Source organism: Coffea arabica, chromosome 4e (genome assembly GCF_036785885.1).
Source record: "Coffea arabica cultivar ET-39 chromosome 4e, Coffea Arabica ET-39 HiFi, whole genome shotgun sequence".
NCBI classification, from domain to species: domain Eukaryota; kingdom Viridiplantae; phylum Streptophyta; class Magnoliopsida; order Gentianales; family Rubiaceae; genus Coffea; species Coffea arabica.
In genome coordinates, this window is record NC_092317.1 from 11,015,145 (window position 1) to 11,041,105 (window position 25,961).

Sequence of the window (25,961 nt, forward strand, 5' to 3'; positions counted from 1 at the left end):
TTCTAATTTTCTGAGGTTTATTTTATTTAATCGCCCGCCTTTTCTACATTTTCTTTATTAGAAAAATTTCCCAGATAAAGTTTATGAGCAAAGATAGTTTTAAAATGATTTTCCAAGTATCGGATTGTTTTTGAGAAATTAAGAGCGTATTTTGAACGTGGGACCCGCAAGTGCGGTAAATGCATTATATTTTGACAACTTGTTGGAATTTTGTATTAAGTGATATTATTTTACAAAGTGTTAAGATATTTGTATTGGAGAGACAAAAAGATAAGTTTTAAACCTAAAGGTGACAAGTGTCACCATAAGATTAAGTCTTGAGTTTGACTACTATTCATAACTTTACCATTTAAGTAAAATTGGCCAAAAATCTCTTCATTTCTTACCTCTCTTGGCCGACTTTCTTGCTCAAAGAAAGAAAGAAAAGCTCTCAATTTTCTAGTCTCCAATCTTGCCCAATCTTTCAATTAAACCGATTAATCTTCCAATTACTCCATAAAACCTCTTAGTTTGGTGGAGTTGAGCTTGGTTGCGAAGTTGTTTGGAAAGCTAAGGTGACTAATTGCTCTATCTCTTGCATTGCTAAGGTGAGTTGTGAAGAACCACTTTCCTTCCTCTAATGATGTTCAATTCATGATTGGTGGTGGTATAAGATGCACTTTTATGGATTATATCTTGGTTTTGGTTAGATTAGTTGTGATACAAGTTGTTGGGATGATTTTAAGGTGATATATGTAAGTTAGGGTTTGATGATTTCTGCCTATATTTGCTATATGGATGATATATGTTGTATCTAAGCTTATATAGGAGGTTGTGGTGGTGGATTGAGGCAAGAAATGAAGAAAGTTTCATTGAATCCCAAAATTCCCAGATTTCTGGAAAATTTCAGCCTTGTTCTGTCCGGTTTTATTGCACCATCTTAGAGGCCTAATTAGGCTTAGCATAAAACATGAAAGTTGTAGATAATGGTATTTTATAGGCGACTACAAAATTTCAGCTCAATCGGAGCAACGTAGCCAGTGAAAATATCGAAATACCCCTGCTGCCCTGTTTCTATCCGAACTTGATAATTGCTTCTGTAATTGGTTAATTTGGTTGGGAATACTTCTGATTTGGTTGTTGAGGTCTTCCGATGAAATTTAGCCCTGTTTCCTATCTTTCAGCTGGTTTTGGAATTTCTGGATTTGGACTTGGATAGCCTGATTTATGATGTTTCCGCTAGAATGCATTCTGTGAATCTGTTTTTGTGATTCTGGTATGGTATCTTGCATTTTTGACCTGGTTACACTCGAAACTGGGTTAAGTGACCTTCTGTAATATTGTAGCCCTATCTCTTAGCTTCGAAACGGTGTATCTTGCACCTTCATCCGACAATCTTAGCGCCTTTGGTGCCATTACCGCAAAATGACGTCAAAACTATTTTTCTGGTTTTGAGCTTAGCTTTCATTTCCGGGCTTTTCCCTAGCTTGACTTGCACTAGTACTACTTGGAGCTTGCTGAATGGCTATTGGATGAACTTTTTGTTGTGCGTGTACCTTTGGGTTTGAATGAGAAAAATAATGAAGCCTTGATGGCTGGAAAAGTAAAGAAAGATAAGAGGAAGTGCTGACCGAATTTTGAAAGGACTTGTTTGCATTGAGTTTGTGAACTAAGACTTGGATTTGAGCAAGGCAATGATATATGATGGATGGTTCCTGAGCCATGGAGGTGAGTGACCCCAAACTATTGTTAAAGCTTCTTATGAAATGTTTCTTGCATTATTTACTCGACTGCATCTCATGCGTGCTTGCATGTGAATTCATGATATGAGTTTGGCTTCAATGAGTTCTTGGGGAGTCTTGTGCTGAACACCAACGTCTCCACTCCTGTTTATTGTCCATGACATGATCTGGAGCTCAAAAAGGGGCTCCCTCTTAATGTTAATGTTAATGTGAAATGATCTATTTGAGCGTTGGGTGTTCAAGTGCTATGACTTCACTGGCTCACGAGAGCAATAAACGTACATGTGTTCTTTGAATCATGACATCATCGAAAGGATCGAAATGCAATATTGTGAAATATATTTGATTACTGATTTTACTGGTTACTCGCTGAGCTTCTAGCTCACCCCAAAAATGTTTTATTCCCCTCCACAGGGCTCGAGGCGAAGGAAACGTTTGTATTAAAGTTCTCCGTGTGAATGGTTGGTATCAAGGATCAGAGTGGCACAGCGGAAGCGTGGACGCTTCGCTTTTGGATATGTAATTATTGGAGAATTTGATGTAATATTTGAGTTTTATCTTGTAATCTGTTTGAGGAATGTAGTGAACGACTGAGTCCCGGCGAGAGCTGGGCAGGCGGCCCGCCGAACCCTCTGGTTCGCCTTAGGGGGAGGTGGGGCTGTCACAGTTGGTATCAGAGGTTAGGCTTCAGATCTCTGTAGTGTATCCTAGGCTTGAAGTTTAGGATGCCGGACTGTGGATTTGATTTGACTCTTAGTGTTTGCTTGGAATGCTTGAGTGATTCTTGCGGAATTTCTTGACTTGTTTGGTACAAGATGGAATGTCGAGGACGACATTCTTTTAAGGAGGGGAGTTTGTGACGCCCCGAAAGAATGAGTGTGAGAACCCGGAAATTTTCTAATTTTCTGAGGTTTATTTTATTTAATCGCCCGCCTTTTCTACATGTTCTTTACAAACAACCTCCTAATATTCGGGGTGTCACATTTGTGACGCCCCGAAAGAATGAGTGTGAGAACCCGAAAATTTTCTAATTTTCTGAGGTTTATTTTATTTAATCGCCCGCCTTTTCTACATTTTCTTTATTAGAAAAATTTCCCAGATAAAGTTTATGAGCAAAGATAGTTTTAAAATGATTTTCCAAGTATCGGATTGTTTTTGAGAAATTAAGAGCGTATTTTGAACGTGGGACCCGCAAGTGCGGTAAATGCATTATATTTTGACAACTTGTTGGAATTTTGTATTAAGTGATATTATTTTACAAAGTGTTAAGATATTTGTATTGGAGAGACAAAAAGATAAGTTTTAAACCTAAAGGTGACAAGTGTCACCATAAGATTAAGTCTTGAGTTTGACTACTATTCATAACTTTACCATTTAAGTAAAATTGGCCAAAAATCTCTTCATTTCTTACCTCTCTTGGCCGACTTTCTTGCTCAAAGAAAGAAAGAAAAGCTCTCAATTTTCTAGTCTCCAATCTTGCCCAATCTTTCAATTAAACCGATTAATCTTCCAATTACTCCATAAAACCTCTTAGTTTGGTGGAGTTGAGCTTGGTTGCGAAGTTGTTTGGAAAGCTAAGGTGACTAATTGCTCTATCTCTTGCATTGCTAAGGTGAGTTGTGAAGAACCACTTTCCTTCCTCTAATGATGTTCAATTCATGATTGGTGGTGGTATAAGATGCACTTTTATGGATTATATCTTGGTTTTGGTTAGATTAGTTGTGATACAAGTTGTTGGGATGATTTTAAGGTGATATATGTAAGTTAGGGTTTGATGATTTCTGCCTATATTTGCTATATGGATGATATATGTTGTATCTAAGCTTATATAGGAGGTTGTGGTGGTGGATTGAGGCAAGAAATGAAGAAAGTTTCATTGAATCCCAAAATTCCCAGATTTCTGGAAAATTTCAGCCTTGTTCTGTCCGGTTTTATTGCACCATCTTAGAGGCCTAATTAGGCTTAGCATAAAACATGAAAGTTGTAGAGAATGGTATTTTATAGGCGACTACAAAATTTCAGCTCAATCGGAGCAACGTAGCCAGTGAAAATATCGAAATACCCCTGCTGCCCTGTTTCTATCCGAACTTGATAATTGCTTCTGTAATTGGTTAATTTGGTTGGGAATACTTCTGATTTGGTTGTTGAGGTCTTCCGATGAAATTTAGCCCTGTTTCCTATCTTTCAGCTGGTTTTGGAATTTCTGGATTTGGACTTGGATAGCCTGATTTATGATGTTTCCGCTAGAATGCATTCTGTGAATCTGTTTTTGTGATTCTGGTATGGTATCTTGCATTTTTGACCTGGTTACACTCGAAACTGGGTTAAGTGACCTTCTGTAATATTGTAGCCCTATCTCTTAGCTTCGAAACGGTGTATCTTGCACCTTCATCCGACAATCTTAGCGCCTTTGGTGCCATTACCGCAAAATGACGTCAAAACTATTTTTCTGGTTTTGAGCTTAGCTTTCATTTCCGGGCTTTTCCCTAGCTTGACTTGCACTAGTACTACTTGGAGCTTGCTGAATGGCTATTGGATGAACTTTTTGTTGTGCGTGTACCTTTGGGTTTGAATGAGAAAAATAATGAAGCCTTGATGGCTGGAAAAGTAAAGAAAGATAAGAGGAAGTGCTGTCCGAATTTTGAAAGGACTTGTTTGCATTGAGTTTGTGAACTAAGACTTGGATTTGAGCAAGGCAATGATATATGATGGATGGTTCCTGAGCCATGGAGGTGAGTGACCCCAAACTATTGTTAAAGCTTCTTATGAAATGTTTCTTGCATTATTTACTCGACTGCATCTCATGCGTGCTTGCATGTGAATTCATGATATGAGTTTGGCTTCAATGAGTTCTTCGGGAGTCTTGTGCTGAACACCAACGTCTCCACTCCTGTTTATTGTCCATGACATGATCTGGAGCTCAAAAAGGGGCTCCCTCTTAATGTTAATGTTAATGTGAAATGATCTATTTGAGCGTTGGGTGTTCAAGTGCTATGACTTCACTGGCTCACGAGAGCAATAAACGTACATTTGTTCTTTGAATCATGACATCATCGAAAGGATCGAAATGCAATATTGTGAAATATATTTGATTACTGATTTTACTGGTTACTCGCTGAGCTTCTAGCTCACCCCAAAAATGTTTTATTCCCCTCCACAGGGCTCGAGGCGAAGGAAACGTTTGTATTAAAGTTCTCCGTGTGAATGGTTGGTATCAAGGATCAGAGTGGCACAGCGGAAGCGTGGACGCTTCGCTTTTGATATGTAATTATTGGAGAATTTGATGTAATATTTGAGTTTTATCTTGTAATCTGTTTGAGGAATGTAGTGAACGACTGAGTCCCGGCGAGAGCTGGGCAGGCGGCCCGCCGAACCCTCTGGTTCGCCTTAGGGGGAGGTGGGGCTGTCACAGTTGGTATCAGAGGTTAGGCTTCAGATCTCTGTAGTGTATCCTAGGCTTGAAGTATAGGATGCCGGACTGTGGATTTGATTTGACTCTTAGTGTTTGCTTGAAATGCTTGAGTGATTCTTGCGGAATTTCTTGACTTGTTTGGTACAAGATGGAATGTCGAGGACGACATTCTTTTAAGGAGGGGAGTTTGTGACGCTCCGAAAGAATGAGTGTGAGAACCCGTAAATTTTATAATTTTCTGAGGTTTATTTTATTTAATCGCCCGCCTTTTCTACATTGTAGACACCAAATTTTTGTCAATTTTTAATATTTTCTCAGAATTTTTCTATTTAATGAGTTATTTATTTTTTTGCATTTTAATTTGCATTTTTCTCATTTTTGCAGGTTTGTTTTAGAAAAAGAAGAAAAATTTTAAAAAAAAAACAACAAACAAACAAAACAAAACAAAAGAAGGAAAATTAAGAAAATAGAAAAAAATCATTCTAATCATTTTGTTTTACCAAATTAACTATTAACCCATTTCACACTCAATGGCCATGGACTGGTCTTTTCATTAGTTGAGAAATCATCATTTTGGAAGACTGAGCACACAAGCTCCATTTTTGGCTACAAGTATCTCTCGGCTCTCTTTGGCTGCCAGGGGACAAGCCACAACAAGAAGAAAAAAAAAGCACTCTAGCTCCCAGACAACTCTCGGCTCTCTCCCTCGCAGAACAAGAACAGAAAAACACACAAAAAAAAGGGGGGGCTGTTGGCTCTTTCTTTGGTCTCAACCGAAAAAAAAAAGAAAAAAAAAGAAAAGCTCCTCACCTCACCCTCTCCCTCTCTCGGACTTGGGCAGAAGAAAAAAGACAAGAGGAACAAAAAAAAGGGGCTCCCTCTACACATTTTCTTCCACAAAATCCAAACACAAAAAAAGGGAAAAGGCAGCTATCGGTCAAGGCTTGGAAATTTCATCAAAACTTCAACCGAAAGATTTTCATATTTATTGAGGTATACTTTTAGTTTTTTTTTTTTTTTTGTCACATTAAATCAATGCTTCATTGTTTAGTTTTCTTTCGTTTCTGCTTGCTACTTTGCATTGTTGTTGTGGTATTGCTGAAATTTGGGAAATAGCATGAACCAAATAAAGGAAAAGGAAATGTTTCTTGTGAATGCATGTTAATTGTTTGAAAAAATGCCAAAAAGAATTTTAGGGGCTGTTTTGCTTTATTTTGTCCATTTTATGTTGTTTCTTGTCAAAATAAAATCATATTTGTATTGTAGGAGATGCAAGAGTGTTGTGGCATAATTTTTATGATTTTTGGTGAAGGGTATGTTGTTTTGAAAAATCAAAACTGGACTGATTTCTTGTCATTTTGGCCACTTTCGATTCCTTTTTTGTTAAAACTAAGCCCAAAATTGGAATCTACGCGAAAAATCGAGTTGGGGTGTATATTTTGATAATTTTTTGTGACCGGAAAAAAAGTTCGCCGGCGACCGACGGCAGTCCGCGGTGGCAGCGGCGGCGGCGGCTGACATGGCCACCAGCTGCGAGGAGCTTCAGCTCGCCTGGGAAGAAGAAGAGAAGAAACGATTGGGGAAGGAAGAAAAGAAAGAAAGAAGAAAAAAAAGAAATGAAATTGGGCTAATGTTTTTTTTTCTGATGGGCCAAGAGTTATTTTGTTAGGTTTTGGGGATGGGCTTTAGTTTATTTTTTCTTTTGGGTTTCTGTTGGGCTAGAAGGTCAGAGCTCATGCATTGTTTTTGTTGGGCTTGAGTGATAAAAAGATGGGCTAGCCTGCTCGTTTGGCTTGGACTTTCAGCTGGGCTTAGGCAGTGTTCGGCCCAAAGAAATAAAATGATGGCCCGATGGCCTTTCCTTGCCCAAATCAGAAACCGAAATTTGCACTTTAGCCCTTGATCTTTGGAGTAGTTTCACTTCAGCCCAGAACATTTTAATTTTGTTTCATCTAGGTCCTTAAGTTAATTTCACTTCGGTCCCTAAATTTTATCTTTCATTTAATTTTGACCCCTGAACTTTGGAAAAATATAATTTCTGTCCCCAGAAGTTTTTTAATTTTTGCAATTCAGTCCCTGATGCATTTTGACTCTCTTTATTATGATTGTTTCTTTTCTTTAATAGCTAATTATGCTACTTTTGAATATACTTAACTTGTAATTTTTAGATGTTCTTAAATTTCTTTACGTTTGACATATTAGTGTGAATTTAGTATTTTTGTTATTATTATTTTTCAATTAAATTGGTGCCGTGATTCTTTTGTTCATTTTGAGTATAAATAGGGCAATTTGACTCCGTTTAGTCACCACTTCAAAAGGGAGGTACCTCATTATTATTATTTCAATGTCAATTACGTGCTCTTATGTGCTCTTACGTGCTCCTATATGTTTATATATTTTTATATGCTTTGTTTATTTGATTTGAATGTTCATTTAAATTTTCTTATACTTGTTTAGTTAATTTTATAATTATTTGAGAGGCATTTAAATACCTCAAAAATGTAATAGATAGGATAATTAGATTTGTTTTATTTTATTTCCCCTTTTAGATTGTAGTTAGGCGCTCCCCGATGTAATAGATAGGTTGTGTGCTTATGTGGCTTATGTGTTACGTGCCTTACTTGCTTTCCTTAGGATTTTTGCATCTAGATATTATGCTTATGTGTTACGTGCTACGTGCTCTTATGTGTTTATTTGTTTTAATTTATGTCTACTTGTCTTATTATGTATTAAAAATGCATGACGTCACCACACTAGTCCAACGCTAGTTGTGGTTTCTCCCTCCGTTTACTTGCTAGTCCAACGCTAGTAAGGATTTTTAGAAATGGGTTAGTCCAACGCTAGACCCTTAGATCGTTCGTGCGTTAGATTCATTTTTGTGTGATATTTATTACATTTTCACGCATATTTTCATTTTTAGGATCTTTTCCCATTTGCATGATATTTCCTATTATATTATCCCCTATCCTCTATATGTGTTAATCATGTCATTTAGAATTGTATTTCATTTAGGACATTGTATAGTAAGTTAGCTCATTTGTTTGTGCATATTAGGAGAATTATTTTTCAAATATGGGAAATGGGTGATTATAACTTTTTAGTTTAAATACCCCATTAATCCCTGTATAAGAAAATTATGTCACGAGTTTTTGTCTCCCGCACCCTTTATGTTGCATTCCCTTTTTCTTTGATCACTTATATATATGTATATAATTTAATTTCTTTTCTTTTATTTTAATTTCATCATTTGCATATTCGTGACACTTTCAAGGAATCATTTTGGGCTTCGCAATTAATGCGATTGGTTCAATTAAATCCCTTGAATGAACATTTTGTCCCTTTCGATATATTTAGATTTGCATCCATATAGGAAACATCCAAATATGATAAAATTAAGGGTTAGATCAGGAAAATTTTGACTAAACCTCGCAACTAGCTTAGACTAGGTTGAAAGGGTGCCTTAGGTTTGAGTCAATTAAACCTTTGCCTTCCCTTTCTTCAACCGTGACTCCCGAACCTATTTTCTCTTGCTTTCAAAGACCTGCAGTTGTCAAAAAGGGTTTTGATTTATTTTATTTTTGTCAAAAAAAATATTTTTTTTGGTGACTTGGTACACCAAAACTCCATACCAAGTGGCGACTCCTAATTTTTCTTCAAAACCCTTTTAGACTAAATTTTGGATCCAAATTGTCGCATTTTTTAAAGTCCCATTCTAGGTCCTTTTTCATTTATTATTAATAAATCACATCTTTTTATAAACACCTTTTATTTTCCATCGCGAAAAATGGGGCGCGACAACTTGGCGACTCCACTGGGGAGGTTAGAGAGTCCAAGCACTTGGCTTAGTCGTCTTTTCTCTTTTTAACCCTTATATTTATCATATTTGGATGTTTTAGGTTGCATTTTTCTTTTTTAGGATGTTTTGCATTTCACACTCGTAATCGTTCCTCGTCTTACGTGTATGTGATGAATGGCTTGTTTATTTATTTATTCGTATCGCGCTTTGCATTTGGGTGGGGGAAGATATCACCGTAGAGCCTCCACACGTGTTTTAATTATAATCTCTCCCCTCAAAAGGAAGCACTTCATACGTGCATGCATTATTTTTACCCTATTTTTATTTTTTCTCGTGGGCGCCATCCCACATCTCCTTGTAGGATTAGGATCGATTTTCTTAGGTAGGCGGATGGTGTGCTCTGCGCCCATAGCGATGCCTAAGGGATCACTCAAGCCACCGACCGAAGGTTTTGGGATTGATGACCCTTAACTTTTTGGTCTGAAGGCTTGGGAGCCTAAAACCTTATCGAGTCTAGATGCATTAGTAAGCCAAACCTCATGCATCCATATTAGAAATTACCTAGCATAGAGTCAACCTATCCAATTAGGAGCACTAAGCACGAGGGGAGGGATTTCACCCCTCTTTCTTTGCTTTATTTACCTTTCATTCTTGTATCATTTATTGTCACAACGTGTTATATGTTACTTGTTGAACTAACCTCTCCTTGTTTTCCCTTTTTCTGCATACACAAACTTTAGAAATAAGAGTCCTAACATGGTACTCGTTTAAGATAAGACCACCTCTTATATCAAGCATGTTTAAATTTTAGTCAATTGCATATGCATATGTACTGCACATCATTTTAGGCTTACCCCGGCATTTAAAGGGGCACTTTTAGGTCACATTTCAATTATTTCATTCTATATTTAATATGCTTTAATAAATTGTCATCATGCATTAACCATAGAGGGAATGCCGCATAGGGAATCCCACGGTAGGAATAAGTCACCTTTTGTCTCGGATATGTAATCCAATGAGATTTGCACGTTTATATTTTCTGTACCATCCAAAGGGGTAGTGCACAAGGTAAGGTAGGATTCGATCCCTTTTGTGCGACGGCATTGAGAATGATGGAACAGTTTTTACGCATTAGAATATGAGCCTTTAATAATCACTTTTTTGGCCATTTTATCAGAATTGGTAAAAATTCCTTGCGTAAAGGACATTAAGTTGAAGAAATTCACAAATTCCTCATTGTTGAGATGATAATTATGTTAAGGTCAAATCTTGATTTCCGAAGGCTCATAGACTAATGAATCACAATGAATTTTTTGAAACTACCAATGGGCAGACAATTCCATCGATTTTGATAAATCATCAATTTCATTCATTCCATTTTTACATCTAAGATGATTGAATCGATTTTTTTATAGATCATTCGATCCTTACAATTTTGCTCATTTTTAATTTCATTTTCATTCAATTTCATTTTGGATAAATCATCAATTTCATTCTGTTCATTTGGTCAGTGATCCAGTCGATTTTTGAATAAACTGTCAATTCTATCCAATCCATTTGACGAATTTATTCATTTTTAGGACAATACAATCAATTTTGAATTAATCATCAATTCCATTCAATTCATTATTCATTTAATCAAATTTATTTTTTTGAATAAATTCTCAATTTCTTCCAATCCATTGGATCGATTTTATTCACTTTCAGGATAATCCAGTCAATTTTTGAACTAACCATCAATTTCATTCGATTCATTTAACCTATTTATTCTCTTTTAAAGTTTCGATCTATGGTTCACCGAAGAAACTAGTCGAGACATTTCAATCCTTTCAAAAGTAAGTTTTACACACTAAATTGATTTTGATATCATTTTATGTGTCAATCAAAGCAATCAATCCATTCGGACTTTGTCCTCATTTTGTTAGGACAAATTGTCTCTTGTCACTCCAATTATCCAGTTTTTTCAAAATTGTCTTTTCATTGAATCTCAATAAGTCGATCGGATCCATCAGGTATTGTATGGTGCCTACCCCAGAGGATTGCATTTTTCATACTAGGCCAACCCTTGGCATAAAAGGGTTCCCCCATAGGACATGCATACCGATTTTGCAGTTTTGCTTACTAACTCTGGGTATTTTGCTTTTATTTTTCCCCCTCCCCTGCATTTATAAAAGTTGTTTTAACAAGGTAAAAAAAATATTTTTCCTATATCTGATAATATTTTTGGGTCTAATAAATTTTGAAAAATTACAAATGTTACTTGATTCTTGGGCAGATCCTACAATGTGAAAAAAAAATGAAAAAAAAAGAATGAAAAATCCATTTGAAAATGCTAGTGTAAAGCATCTCAAAAATCTCTTGATTCATTGTTCCTAATCCATTTTGTCTCAAAAGATAGAAAGAGAAAGTGTGTATATATTTGAAAGTGTATTCTTTAGAGATTTTTATTTTTCTCACATGTATCACATTTGAGAAATTTTCAAACATTTGAATAATAAAGTTTTATTTAGACAACTATTGTTTTGTATATACTCATTCTTTATTTGCTCATTGGGAGATTTCATGATGAATCCTAAGAAATAAGGTTAAATTGAAATTTTTTGACCTCTTGTTCGAAATTCATGAGTGTATGTCCAATTCTCAAAATTCTTTGCATACACTAGATTTGTGGTCTAAACTATTCAATGAGAGCAGTCGAAAATAAAGAGGGGTCATTCAAATTTGATAGTTTGTCATAGAATATCAACCCCGACACTTTTCTTTTTCATTTTTTTTTGTCCATTTCTATTGAACCTCCAAAGTCAGTCACCTTGGTTGACTAGTTTCAAAGTGAGATAATTTTTACCGTGAAATGTTCACTGTGTCTAACCAGATTCAATTCACATCTGAGTGAAAGCAAAAATGTCCATTATTTCTTATTTGTTTTGAAAATTTGGAATGATACTTTAGGCTTTTCGTTTCTATATCTCTACAGATTTTATCAATTGTTCTCCCATTTGAACCTTTTAAAAGTACAATTTCATTTCAAATAAGAGCCTTAGTGATCATAACTTTACACGTCAAAAGGAAATGGATTTTCTCAACGGGCTATTCTTTACTTTGGTTGTCATGAAAAATAAGAATGATGCTTTGGCCGTTGTTTCTACTATCCAAACACTATCCATTCTTTGCATCCTCGTTTGAGCCTAAATTGGTGGTTCGTTTCAAAAGCACTTATGATCGCACCCCCACACTGGGGAAGGAGATTTGAGAATTGAAAAAATGGCAAAGATGCTCAAAATTTTTGCAAGAGAAAAATTACAAGTTGGGGGAATTTGACTCTACCATTGATATTTTGGTCTTCAATATCAAAAAGAAACAGGGGCCATCTACACTCCAAATTAGGGAGTTTTCAATTTTATCATTGACATTGGGATATCAGTATTGGTAAAAAAAAAAAAAAAAAAAAGGCAAAGAGAGAAAAGAAAAAATGAAAAAAATGAAAAAATGATGAAAAAAAAAAAGAAAAGAAAGAAAATGCGAAGACATCCAATGTTGCATTCCCTTTAGTGATTGTTGAAGAAAAAAGAGGATTGATAAGAAAAAGGGAGTCAAAAGGGGTCCCGGATTTTAAATCCAAAACTGGGGCAATTTTTGTGAAAGAAGGCGATCTTAAGTGCGTTGTCCTTGAAAATTCTATTTTTTTTAGCTATCATTGTTAAGCCACATTACAAGCTCATAAAGTCCATTGCTGACTTATCTTTCATGACAATTTGAAGTGAAGATTTCGCCTTTAAGGAATTTACCAATTACTCATGATCATTAGGCCATAACTTGTTTCCATATGCTTAACTATCGTTTCTACCCATACATTACAAGCCCATAGAGCTTATATGTTAACTGAATTTTCTTAAGAAATAAGGGTGATAAGCTATTTGCTTTCACCAAGATGTGATACTGAATGTGTTGGATACAAAAAAAAAAAAAAAAAAAAAAAAAAAAAAAAAAAAAAGACAGATCCTGACATACCATCTCCCTGAGTCACCTCAAAATCATGAGTAATACCCATTTGATTGGTCCTAAAAGATGAGCCAACGAGAAGAGGACCCTTTTCCCTCGATATCGATCCCAAAAAGAGGAAGAGATCTTTTGTAATTTGGTTTTGTTTTGAGAGATTTATCATGGAGCTTTCTAAATGGCATTTAAAGTTTTTTGTGGAAAAATGCATTTTTTCTATTGTACATCAACTCACATTGCATGTTAGTTTTTTTAAATTTTGGAAGACACAGTTTTCTTGTTTTGTCCGAATAAATGGAGAATCACTCGAATAAAATTTTAGAATAGACCCAAATTGGGGCAAAAATTTTTGTAATATATCTGTGAGATTTTGTCAAATAGGTTCAAATTGAGGTAAAATTTTTAATACATTTGTAGGGTATATCCAAGGTCAAGTATATTTCTCAAATCTTGATAAGTCAACACTTTGCATGAATGTTAATTGTTATATCATTACTCAAAAAACAAAACAAAACAAAACAAAAAAAAAAAAAAATTAAATTGAAAATTGAAAAATTCAAGTGCTTTGAAAAATTCCCCTTATGCAGGTGTTTATGGTTGAGATCGAGGAAAAAGTGCAATTCAACTTGCAAATTTGGAGATTAATCACGAATAAAAATGGAGCAATAATGCTACATTGCAAAGTGGAGGATCGGCTATTTGCTCAAAAGGAGTACATACTTCAACAGTCAACTTGAAAAAAAAAAAAAAAAAAAGAGAAAAAAAGAATAAAAAAGAAAAGAAGAAAAAGAAAAGAGAAAAGAAAAGAAAGGGGAATGAAAAAAGAAGAGAATAATAAAAATGGAAAAAAAATGAAAAAAAAAGAAAAAACGAAAAAAAGAGATTGAAAAAAAAGAAAAAAGAAAAAGAAAGCTTTTCCTTCGATTTTGCAAATTTTGCAATTGAACTCTGGGAGCATTTCATTGGAAATTACATTTCTAAGTTGGGGCAACACCTTGCCCTCTTATGCTTCGAAATGGAAGTGGTAATACATGCCAAAATCGAGATCTCGTCCTTGCACATTTTGACAAAGGCTCAGGCAGAAGAAATCAAATGGATTAAGGAGCACAATGAGTTGCTGTATCTAATTGATGAAAAAGAGGTTGAATGTTTGTCATGGACAATGTTATCATCAAAGGATGGTTCGTTAGTTATGACAAGAAAGACAAATCTCGCTTATTTGAAATGAGGGATAAGGTTTTGAAGTAAATTCTTCCGATTCAAGAGGAGGTTAAAGAAAAGTTTGCTCCAACTTAGCAAGGGCCATTTATTGTTCAAAGAGTGCTATTCGGAGGAACGCCCATTCTCACAGAACTGGATGGACAGGTCTTTCCTCTGCCAATCAATCCAGACATGTGTAATAAATTCTTTATCTGATTATGTGATTTTTCTTTTGAAATACCATCTATGGCGGATCAAAGGCGAGCTTTCTTCTTTTCTCTTTGAACATCTCACTCCTAGTTTTCCCCATTGAACCTCTAGAATAATTTAACCCTTCATTTGATAGCCCTCCTAAAGATTGCAAACCCCATCTTGGGGTAAATTTTTATCTCCCATTTGTCAGAAAAAAAAAGAAAAAGAAAAAAAAGATTCAAAAGCTAAACTGGGGCAATTTTTCAGTTTTAATACCCTCATACTGGAGCAAATATTGATAGAACGTGATCTTAGGGGTTTGAAACCTCTTTGAAGATTTTGCTTTCAAGCCTTAACATTTCTTCCACACCCCACCTGACCCCATCATAAAAATCATAAAGTCTCGACCTCCGCTTTAGTGGTATTTCTAATAAAAATCACTTAATCAAATGGCAATTGATGTCAATACACCTTCACTATTTTTACATGGGAAGGGTTGTCGCGCTGATGCCATCATTTCTTTAAATACATTTCTGAGTTGATAAAGGTCGTTAGCAAGATTTGTTCATTAGGTGAAAACCTGAAAGGGTGTCTTCAAAAGAATGAAAAAAAAGAGAGAAAAAAGGGATTGAAAAGAAAAAAAAAAGAAAAAAGAGAAGGATGAAAATGAAAAAAAAAGAAGAAGAAGAAAATGAAAACAAAATAAAATAAAAAGGTGTGACCTTTGTGAAAATCCGAAAGGTTAAGGTCATCAAGGTGAGATTTTGGAGCACAAGAGAATCATGAACGAAAAGTGGGTTGCTGATACTTGAGATACTGGCCATTCATTCAAATCTGGTCATTAGAAAAGTTGATTTGTGGTACAAAGTGAGGTATGGCTGACTGATGCTTGAAAATTGAGAAGATTCAAAACAAGTTGCAGCATAACTCTTGAGGAGCAATTTTGACATCGAAAGATCATGCTTACATGGTTCTCAGGGCCAAAAGGAGCACAAGGAATCACATGGTATTGGTATCATATGATCACTCTTTTTGCTTTTTCAAAAGCATGAAAAATGTGGCCTTCGTTAAACATAATTTACACTGGGGCAAATATCAAAAGGAGTGAGCTCCAATTTTGGTAATACATTCTAAATCCGCTTTGTGGAAAAAAAAAAAAAAAGAGTTTTTTAAAGTCGAGAAGATAGTGACATATGTATGTACCTCTCAAATCTCTTGAAGGGAGAGTTGTTATTGGTATTCGTCAAGTTTTAAAATTCGTCACTTTTGATTTTTTTTCAAAAAAAAAAAGAAAAAAAAGAAAAAAGTGTTTTTCTTTCATTCCTTCTAAAGTTTGAAAAAAAAAAAAAAAGAAGAAAAAAGATTGCAAATCCACCGACTTGAGCAACATGCATTTTAATCTTTCAGTTTGATAGTATTGGACTTGCGTTTTCATTTCTTTCAGTATTTCATTGGATCCGGGTCTATCCCACCAATCTGTTATTTAAAAAAAAAATTCAATTAAAAAAAATCAATTTAATTTCCTGTTGGTGAGTCTCAGCGTCCACCGCGCACCCTTCTATCTCCCATTCTTGACAATTTAATTTTCTGTTGGAGCGTAATCGCGTCCCTCCGCGCATCAATTTAATTTCCTGTTGGTGAGTCTCAGCGTCCACCGCGCACCCTTCTACCTCCCCTTCTTGACAATTTAATTTTCTGTTGGAGCGTAATCGCGTCCCTCCGCGCATCAATTTAATTTCCTGTTGGTGAGTCTCAGCGTCCACCGCGCACCCTTCTACCTCCCATTCTTGACAAATTTAAATTCCTGTTGGAGCGTAATCGCGTCCCTCCGCGCGTCAATTTAATTTCCTGTTGGTGAGTCTCAGCGTCCACCGCGCACCCTTCTATCTCCCATTCTTGACAATTTAATTTCCTGTTGGAGCGTAATCGCGTCCCTCCGCGCATCAATTTAAATTTCTTGTTGGTGAGTCTCAGCGTCCACCGCGCACCCTTCTACCTCCCCTTCTTAACAATTTAGATTTCTTGTTGGTGAGTCTCAGCGTCCACCGCGCACCCTTCTATCTCCCCTTCTTGACAGATCAGAAGATCAATTTAATTTCCTGTTGGTGAGTCTCAGCGTCCACCGCGCACCCTTCTATCTCCTATTCTTGACAATTTAATTTTCTGATGGAGCGTAATCGCGTCCCTCCACGCATCTTTTTCTAAAAAAAGACAAATTTAAATTTCTGTTGGTGAGTCTCAGCGTCCACCGCGCACCCTTCTATCTCCCCTTCTTGACAATTTAATTTCCTGTTGGAGCGTAATCGCGTCCCTCCGCGCATCAATTTAGATTTCTTGTTGGTGAGTCTCAGCGTCCACCGCGCACCCTTCTATCTCCCCTTCTTGACAGATCAGAAGATCAATTTAATTTCCTGTTGGTGAGTCTCAGCGTCCACCGCGCACCCTTCTATCTCCTATTCTTGACAATTTAATTTTCTGATGGAGCGTAATCGCGTCCCTCCACGCATCTTTTTCTAAAAAAAGACAAATTTAAATTTCTGTTGGTGAGTCTCAGCGTCCACCGCGCACCCTTCTATCTCCCCTTCTTGACAATTTAATTTCCTGTTGGTGAGTCTCAGCGTCCACCGCGCACCCTTCTATCTTCCATTCTTCACAATTTAATTTCCTGTTGGAGCGTAATCGCGTCCCTCCACGCATCAATTTAATTTCCTGTTGGTGAGTCTCAGCGTCCACCGCGCACCCTTCTATCTCCCATTCTTGACAATTTAATTTCCTGTTGGAGAGTAATCGCGTCCCTCCGCGTATCAATTTAATTTTCTGTTGGTGAGTCTCAGCGTCCACCGCGCACCCTTCTACCTCCCCTTCTTGACAATTTAATTTCTTGTTGGTGAGTCTCAGCGTCCACCGCGCACCCTTCTATCTCCCATTCTTGACAATTTAATTTCCTGTTGGAGCGTAATCGCGTCCCTCCGCGCATCAATTTAATTTCTTATTGGTGAGTCTCAGCGCCCACCGCGCACCCTTTTACCTCCCATTCTTGATCAATTTAATTTCCTGTTGGTGAGTCTCAGCCTCCACCGCGCACCCTTCTATCTTCCTTCTTGACAATTTAATTTTCTGTTGGAGCGTAATCGCGTCCCTCCGCGCATCTTTTTCTAAAAGACAAATTTAATTTTCTGTTGGAGCGTAACCGCGTCCCTCCGCGCATCTTTTTCTAATTATGACAAGTTACTTTTCTTGACTGTTTTGATTAATAATTGTGCTATCTCATTCATTTTGTGTTTCATGTTTAGAAGTTCTAAGAGTTCAGACTTTTGCGACTTTGCAAAGATCACAGTTGGTCAATGCACTTGTTTCATTGTGGTTCACTTGCATTCGAACTACGTTTGACCTGATTCCCATGGTGGGATACGTAGGCAACTCTACATGGGTTCGATCACATTTTCTGCAATGTTATTGCATCATTTTGTCCAATAATTTCAGCCAAGTGTTGGCTTGTTTATTTTAGTTCAGGTGCAGCTACAAGAGACAGGTAAGCAATTTGGTGTCTACGTCTTTATCTTGAGTTTCTTTGAAACTCTAGACAAAGAGGGGCAAGCTGTAGACACCAAATTTTTGTCAATTTTTAATATTTTCTCAGAATTTTTCTATTTAATGAGTTATTTATTTTTTTGCATTTTAATTTGCATTTTTCTCATTTTTGCAGGTTTGTTTTAGAAAAAGAAGAAAAATTTAAAAAAAAAAACAACAAACAAACAAAACAAAACAAAAGAAGGAAAATTAAGAAAATAGAAAAAAATCATTCTAATCATTTTGTTTCACCAAATTAACTATTAACCCATTTCACACTCAATGGCCATGGACTGGTCTTTTCATTAGTTGAGAAATCATCATTTTGGAAGACTGAGCACACAAGCTCCATTTTTGGCTACAAGTATCTCTCGGCTCTCTTTGGCTGCCAGGGGACAAGCCACAACAAGAAGAAAAAAAAAGCACTCTAGCTCCCAGACAACTCTCGGCTCTCTCCCTCGCAGAACAAGAACAGAAAAACACACAAAAAAAAAGGGGGGGGGCTGTTGGCTCTTTCTTTGGTCTCAACCGAAAAAAAAAAGAAAAAAAAGAAAAGCTCCTCACCTCACCCTCTCCCTCTCTCGGACTTGGGCAGAAGAAAAAAGACAAGAGGAACAAAAAAAAGGGGCTCCCTCTACACATTTTCTTCCACAAAATCCAAACACAAAAAAAGGGAAAAGGCAGCTATCGGTCAAGGCTTGGAAATTTCATCAAAACTTCAACCGAAAGATTTTCATATTTATTGAGGTATACTTTTAGTTTTTTTTTTTTTTTTTGTCACATTAAATCAATGCTTCATTGTTTAGTTTTCTTTCGTTTCTGCTTGCTACTTTGCATTGTTGTTGTGGTATTGCTGAAATTTGGGAAATAGCATGAACCAAATAAAGGAAAAGGAAATGTTTCTTGTGAATGCATGTTAATTGTTTGAAAAAATGCCAAAAAGAATTTTAGGGGCTGTTTTGCTTTATTTTGTCCATTTTATGTTGTTTCTTGTCAAAATAAAATCATATTTGTATTGTAGGAGATGCAAGAGTGTTGTGGCATAATTTTTATGATTTTTGGTGAAGGGTATGTTGTTTTGAAAAATCAAAACTGGACTGATTTCTTGTCATTTTGGCCACTTTCGATTCCTTTTTTGTTAAAACTAAGCCCAAAATTGGAATCTACGCGAAAAATCGAGTTGGGGTGTATATTTTGATAATTTTTTGTGACCGGAAAAAAAGTTCGCCGGCGACCGACGGCAGTCCGCGGTGGCAGCGGCGGCGGCGGCTGACATGGCCACCAGCTGCGAGGAGCTTCAGCTCGCCTGGGAAGAAGAAGAGAAGAAACGATTGGGGAAGGAAGAAAAGAAAGAAAGAAGAAAAAAAAGAAATGAAATTGGGCTAATGTTTTTTTTTCTGATGGGCCAAGAGTTATTTTGTTAGGTTTTGGGGATGGGCTTTAGTTTATTTTTTCTTTTGGGTTTCTGTTGGGCTAGAAGGTCAGAGCTCATGCATTGTTTTTGTTGGGCTTGAGTGATAAAAAGATGGGCTAGCCTGCTCGTTTGGCTTGGACTTTCAGCTGGGCTTAGGCAGTGTTCGGCCCAAAGAAATAAAATGATGGCCCGATGGCCTTTCCTTGCCCAAATCAGAAACCGAAATTTGCACTTTAGCCCTTGATCTTTGGAGTAGTTTCACTTCAGCCCAGAACATTTTAATTTTGTTTCATCTAGGTCCTTAAGTTAATTTCACTTCGGTCCCTAAATTTTATCTTTCATTTAATTTTGACCCCTGAACTTTGGAAAAATATAATTTCTGTCCCCAGAAGTTTTTTAATTTTTGCAATTCAGTCCCTGATGCATTTTGACTCTCTTTATTATGATTGTTTCTTTTCTTTAATAGCTAATTATGCTACTTTTGAATATACTTAACTTGTAATTTTTAGATGTTCTTAAATTTCTTTACGTTTGACATATTAGTGTGAATTTAGTATTTTTGTTATTATTATTTTTCAATTAAATTGGTGCCGTGATTCTTTTGTTCATTTTGAGTATAAATAGGGCAATTTGACTCCGTTTAGTCACCACTTCAAAAGGGAGGTACCTCATTATTATTATTTCAATGTCAATTACGTGCTCTTATGTGCTCTTACGTGCTCCTATATGTTTATATATTTTTATATGCTTTGTTTATTTGATTTGAATGTTCATTTAAATTTTCTTATACTTGTTTAGTTAATTTTATAATTATTTGAGAGGCATTTAAATACCTCAAAAATGTAATAGATAGGATAATTAGATTTGTTTTATTTTATTTCCCCTTTTAGATTGTAGTTAGGCGCTCCCCGATGTAATAGATAGGTTGTGTGCTTATGTGGCTTATGTGTTACGTGCCTTACTTGCTTTCCTTAGGATTTTTGCATCTAGATATTATGCTTATGTGTTACGTGCTACGTGCTCTTATGTGTTTATTTGTTTTAATTTATGTCTACTTGTCTTATTATGTATTAAAAATGCATGACGTCACCACACTAGTCCAACGCTAGTTGTGGTTTCTCCCTCCGTTTACTTGCTAGTCCAACGCTAGTAAGGATTTTTAGAAATGGGTTAGTCCAACGCTAGACCCTTAGATCGTTCGTGCGTTAGATTCATTTTTGTGTGATATTTATTACATTTTCACGCATATTTTCATTTTTAGGATCTTTTCCCATTTGCATGATATTTCCTATTATATTATCCCCTATCCTCTATATGTGTTAATCATGTCATTTAGAATTGTATTTCATTTAGGACATTGTATAGTAAGTTAGCTCATTTGTTTGTGCATATTAGGAGAATTATTTTTCAAATATGGGAAATGGGTGATTATAACTTTTTAGTTTAAATACCCCATTAATCCCTGTATAAGAAAATTATGTCACGAGTTTTTGTCTCCCGCACCCTTTATGTTGCATTCCCTTTTTCTTTGATCACTTATATATATGTATATAATTTAATTTCTTTTCTTTTATTTTAATTTCATCATTTGCATATTCGTGACACTTTCAAGGAATCATTTTGGGCTTCGCAATTAATGCGATTGGTTCAATTAAATCCCTTGAATGAACATTTTGTCCCTTTCGATATATTTAGATTTGCATCCATATAGGAAACATCCAAATATGATAAAATTAAGGGTTAGATTAGGAAAATTTTGACTAAACCTCGCAACTAGCTTAGACTAGGTTGAAAGGGTGCCTTAGGTTTGAGTCAATTAAACCTTTGCCTTCCCTTTCTTCAACCGTGACTCCCGAACCTATTTTCTCTTGCTTTCAAAGACCTGGAGTTGTCAAAAAGGGTTTTGATTTATTTTATTTTTGTCAAAAAAAATATTTTTTTTGGTGACTTGGTACACCAAAACTCCATACCAAGTGGCGACTCCTAATTTTTCTTCAAAACCCTTTTAGACTAAATTTTGGATCCAAATTGTCGCATTTTTTAAAGTCCCATTCTAGGTCCTTTTTCATTTATTATTAATAAATCACATCTTTTTATAAACACCTTTTATTTTCCATCGCGAAAAATGGGGCGCGACATACATGTTCTTTACAAACAACCTCCTAATATTCGGGGTGTCACATTTGTGACCCCCCGAAAGAATGAGTGTGAGAACCCGAAAATTTTCTAATTTTCTGAGGTTTATTTTATTTAATCGCCCGCCTTTTCTACATTTTCTTTATTAGAAAAATTTCCCAGATAAAGTTTATGAGCAAAGATAGTTTTAAAATGATTTTCCAAGTATCGGATTGTTTTTGAGAAATTAAGAGCGTATTTTGAACGTGGGACCCGCAAGTGCGGTAAATGCATTATATTTTGACAACTTGTTGGAATTTTGTATTAAGTGATATTATTTTACAAAGTGTCAAGATATTTGTATTGGAGAGACAAAAAGATAAGTTTTAAACCTAAAGGTGACAAGTGTCACCATAAGATTAAGTCTTGAGTTTGACTACTATTCATAACTTTACCATTTAAGTAAAATTGGCCAAAAATCTCTTCATTTCTTACCTCTCTTGGCCGACTTTCTTGCTCAAAGAAAGAAAGAAAAGCTCTCAATTTTCTAGTCTCCAATCTTGCCCAATCTTTCAATTAAACCGATTAATCTTCCAATTACTCCATAAAACCTCTTAGTTTGGTGGAGTTGAGCTTGGTTGCGAAGTTGTTTGGAAAGCTAAGGTGACTAATTGCTCTATCTCTTGCATTGCTAAGGTGAGTTGTGAAGAACCACTTTCCTTCCTCTAATGATGTTCAATTCATGATTGGTGGTGGTATAAGATGCACTTTTATGGATTATATCTTGGTTTTGGTTAGATTAGTTGTGATACAAGTTGTTGGGATGATTTTAAGGTGATATATGTAAGTTAGGGTTTGATGATTTCTGCCTATATTTGCTATATGGATGATATATGTTGTATCTAAGCTTATATAGGAGGTTGTGGTGGTGGATTGAGGCAAGAAATGAAGAAAGTTTCATTGAATCCCAAAATTCCCAGATTTCTGGAAAATTTCAGCCTTGTTCTGTCCGGTTTTATTGCACCATCTTAGAGGCCTAATTAGGCTTAGCATAAAACATGAAAGTTGTAGAGAATGGTATTTTATAGGGGACTACAAAATTTCAGCTCAATCGGAGCAACGTAGCCAGTGAAAATATCGAAATACCCCTGCTGCCCTGTTTCTATCCGAACTTGATAATTGCTTCTGTAATTGGTTAATTTGGTTGGGAATACTTCTGATTTGGTTGTTGAGGTCTTCCGATGAAATTTAGCCCTGTTTCCTATCTTTCAGCTGGTTTTGGAATTTCTGGATTTGGACTTGGATAGCCTGATTTATGATGTTTCCGCTAGAATGCATTCTGTGAATCTGTTTTTGTGATTCTGGTATGGTATCTTGCATTTTTGACCTGGTTACACTCGAAACTGGGTTAAGTGACCTTCTGTAATATTGTAGCCCTATCTCTTAGCTTCGAAACGGTGTATCTTGCACCTTCATCCGACAATCTTAGCGCCTTTGGTGCCATTACCGCAAAATGACGTCAAAACTATTTTTCTGGTTTTGAGCTTAGCTTTCATTTCCGGGCTTTTCCCTAGCTTGACTTGCACTAGTACTACTTGGAGCTTGCTGAATGGCTATTGGATGAACTTTTTGTTGTGCGTGTACCTTTGGGTTTGAATGAGAAAAATAATGAAGCCTTGATGGCTGGAAAAGTAAAGAAAGATAAGAGGAAGTGCTGTCCGAATTTTGAAAGGACTTGTTTGCATTGAGTTTGTGAACTAAGACTTGGATTTGAGCAAGGCAATGATATATGATGGATGGTTCCTGAGCCATGGAGGTGAGTGACCCCAAACTATTGTTAAAGCTTCTTATGAAATGTTTCTTGCATTATTTACTCGACTGCATCTCATGCGTGCTTGCATGTGAATTCATGATATGAGTTTGGCTTCAATGAGTTCTTGGGGAGTCTTGTGCTGAACACCAACGTCTCCACTCCTGTTTATTGTCCATGACATGATCTGGAGCTCAAAAAGGGGCTCCCTCTTAATGTTAATGTTAATGTGAAATGATCTATTTGAGCGTTGGGTGTTCAAGTGCTATGACTTCACTGGCTCACGAGAGCAATAAACGTACATTTGTTCTTTGAATCATGACATCATCGAAAGGATCGAAATGCAATATTGTGAAATATATTTGATTACTGATTTTACTGGTTACTCGCTGAGCTTCTAGCTCACCCCAAAAATGTTTTATTCCCCTCCACAGGGCTCGAGGCGAAGGAAACGTTTGTATTAAAGTTCTCCGTGTGAATGGTTGGTATCAAGGATCAGAGTGGCACAGCGGAAGCGTGGACGCTTCGCTTTTGATATGTAATTATTGGAGAATTTGATGTAATATTTGAGTTTTATCTTGTAATCTGTTTGAGGAATGTAGTGAACGACTGAGTCCCGGCGAGAGCTGGGCAGGCGGCCCGCCGAACCCTCTGGTTCGCCTTAGGGGGAGGTGGGGCTGTCACAGTTGGTATCAGAGGTTAGGCTTCAGATCTCTGTAGTGTATCCTAGGCTTGAAGTATAGGATGCCGGACTGTGGATTTGATTTGACTCTTAGTGTTTGCTTGGAATGCTTGAGTGATTCTTGCGGAATTTCTTGACTTGTTTGGTACAAGATGGAATGTCGAGGACGACATTTTTTTAAGGAGGGGAGTTTGTGACGCCCCGAAAGAATGAGTGTGAGAACCCGTAAATTTTATAATTTTCTGAGGTTTATTTTATTTAATCGCCCGCCTTTTCTACATGTTCTTTACAAACAACCTCCTAATATTCGGGGTGTCACATTTGTGACCCCCCGAAAGAATGAGTGTGAGAACCCGAAAATTTTCTAATTTTCTGAGGTTTATTTTATTTAATCGCCCGCCTTTTCTACATTTTCTTTATTAGAAAAATTTCCCAGATAAAGTTTATGAGCAAAGATAGTTTTAAAATGATTTTCCAAGTATCGGATTGTTTTTGAGAAATTAAGAGCGTATTTTGAACGTGGGACCCGCAAGTGCGGTAAATGCATTATATTTTGACAACTTGTTGGAATTTTGTATTAAGTGATATTATTTTACAAAGTGTTAAGATATTTGTATTGGAGAGACAAAAAGATAAGTTTTAAACCTAAAGGTGACAAGTGTCACCATAAGATTAAATCTTGAGTTTGACTACTATTCATAACTTTACCATTTAAGTAAAATTGGCCAAAAATCTCTTCATTTCTTACCTCTCTTGGCCGACTTTCTTGCTCAAAGAAAGAAAGAAAAGCTCTCAATTTTCTAGTCTCCAATCTTGCCCAATCTTTCAATTAAACCGATTAATCTTCCAATTACTCCATAAAACCTCTTAGTTTGGTGGAGTTGAGCTTGGTTGCGAAGTTGTTTGGAAAGCTAAGGTGACTAATTGCTCTATCTCTTGCATTGCTAAGGTGAGTTGTGAAGAACCACTTTCCTTCCTCTAATGATGTTCAATTCATGATTGGTGGTGGTATAAGATGCACTTTTATGGATTATATCTTGGTTTTGGTTAGATTAGTTGTGATACAAGTTGTTGGGATGATTTTAAGGTGATATATGTAAGTTAGGGTTTGATGATTTCTGCCTATATTTGCTATATGGATGATATATGTTGTATCTAAGCTTATATAGGAGGTTGTGGTGGTGGATTGAGGCAAGAAATGAAGAAAGTTTCATTGAATCCCAAAATTCCCAGATTTCTGGAAAATTTCAGCCTTGTTCTGTCCGGTTTTATTGCACCATCTTAGAGGCCTAATTAGGCTTAGCATAAAACATGAAAGTTGTAGAGAATGGTATTTTATAGCTGATTTGGTTGTTGAGGTCTTCCGATGAAATTTAGCCCTGTTTCCTATCTTTCAGCTGGTTTTGGAATTTCTGGATTTGGACTTGGATAGCCTGATTTATGATGTTTCCGCTAGAATGCATTCTGTGAATCTGTTTTTGTGATTCTGGTATGGTATCTTGCATTTTTGACCTGGTTACACTCGAAACTGGGTTAAGTGACCTTCTGTAATATTGTAGCCCTATCTCTTAGCTTCGAAACGGTGTATCTTGCACCTTCATCCGACAATCTTAGCGCCTTTGGTGCCATTACCGCAAAATGACGTCAAAACTATTTTTCTGGTTTTGAGCTTAGCTTTCATTTCCGGGCTTTTCCCTAGCTTGACTTGCACTAGTACTACTTGGAGCTTGCTGAATGGCTATTGGATGAACTTTTTGTTGTGCGTGTACCTTTGGGTTTGAATGAGAAAAATAATGAAGCCTTGATGGCTGGAAAAGTAAAGAAAGATAAGAGGAAGTGCTGTCCGAATTTTGAAAGGACTTGTTTGCATTGAGTTTGTGAACTAAGACTTGGATTTGAGAAAGGCAATGATATATGATGGATGGTTCCTGAGCCATGGAGGTGAGTGACCCCAAACTATTGTTAAAGCTTCTTATGAAATGTTTCTTGCATTATTTACTCGACTGCATCTCATGCGTGCTTGCATGTGAATTCATGATATGAGTTTGGCTTC

The 25,961-nt window shown here is 36.3% G+C and overlaps 2 long non-coding RNA genes across 2 annotated transcripts; both read left to right on the plus strand.

The window, feature by feature from the left end:
* Window positions 1–5,678: 5,678 nt before the first annotated feature.
* Window positions 5,679–11,847, plus strand: LOC140006040 (uncharacterized). The gene is made up of 2 exons (XR_011813630.1): window positions 5,679–6,126; window positions 6,400–11,847. It is a non-coding gene; the product is annotated as an uncharacterized lncRNA (long non-coding RNA).
* Window positions 11,848–18,211: 6,364 nt separating this feature from the next.
* On the plus strand, window positions 18,212–21,055 carry LOC140006041 (uncharacterized). Its single transcript, XR_011813631.1, has 2 exons — window positions 18,212–18,634; window positions 18,909–21,055. It is a non-coding gene; the product is annotated as an uncharacterized lncRNA (long non-coding RNA).
* Window positions 21,056–25,961: the final 4,906 nt, after the last annotated feature.